Consider the following 548-nt stretch of genomic DNA (forward strand, 5'->3'; position numbering starts at 1 on the left):
TTTAATAACTCAAAGGCATTTAAACAATTTTCAGTAAATTCCAATTTCTTGTCCTTTTCTAAAAGTTGGCATAGAGGTTTAGTAACTTTTGAGAAATCTTTAATAAAATGCCTGTAAAAACCAACATGTCCAAGAAAACTTCTAACTTCTCTTACATTAGTAGGAGGTGTTAGTTAAGATATAACTTGGATTTTTACATGGTCTGTTTCCATACCATCTTCTGAAATTTTATGCCCTAACATAATTCCTCCTGCAACCATAAATTGACATTTCTCCCAATTTAGAACTAAATTAGTTCTTTCGCATAACTCCAAAACTCTTTCAAAATATTCTAAGTATGCGTCAAATGATGTTCGAAATACAGAGAAATCATTCATAAATACTTCCAATCCATCATCAATTAACTTACTAAATATGGACATCATACATCTCTGGAATGTTGCAGGTGCATTACATAATCCGAAAGGCAATCTTCTAAAAGCAAAAGTTCCAAAAGGACTAGTAAATGTTATTTTTTTCTTGATCCTCAGGAGCAATTGGAATTTGAT

Source organism: Phalaenopsis equestris, unplaced genomic scaffold, assembly GCF_001263595.1.
Source record: "Phalaenopsis equestris unplaced genomic scaffold, ASM126359v1 Scaffold001327, whole genome shotgun sequence".
NCBI classification, from domain to species: domain Eukaryota; kingdom Viridiplantae; phylum Streptophyta; class Magnoliopsida; order Asparagales; family Orchidaceae; genus Phalaenopsis; species Phalaenopsis equestris.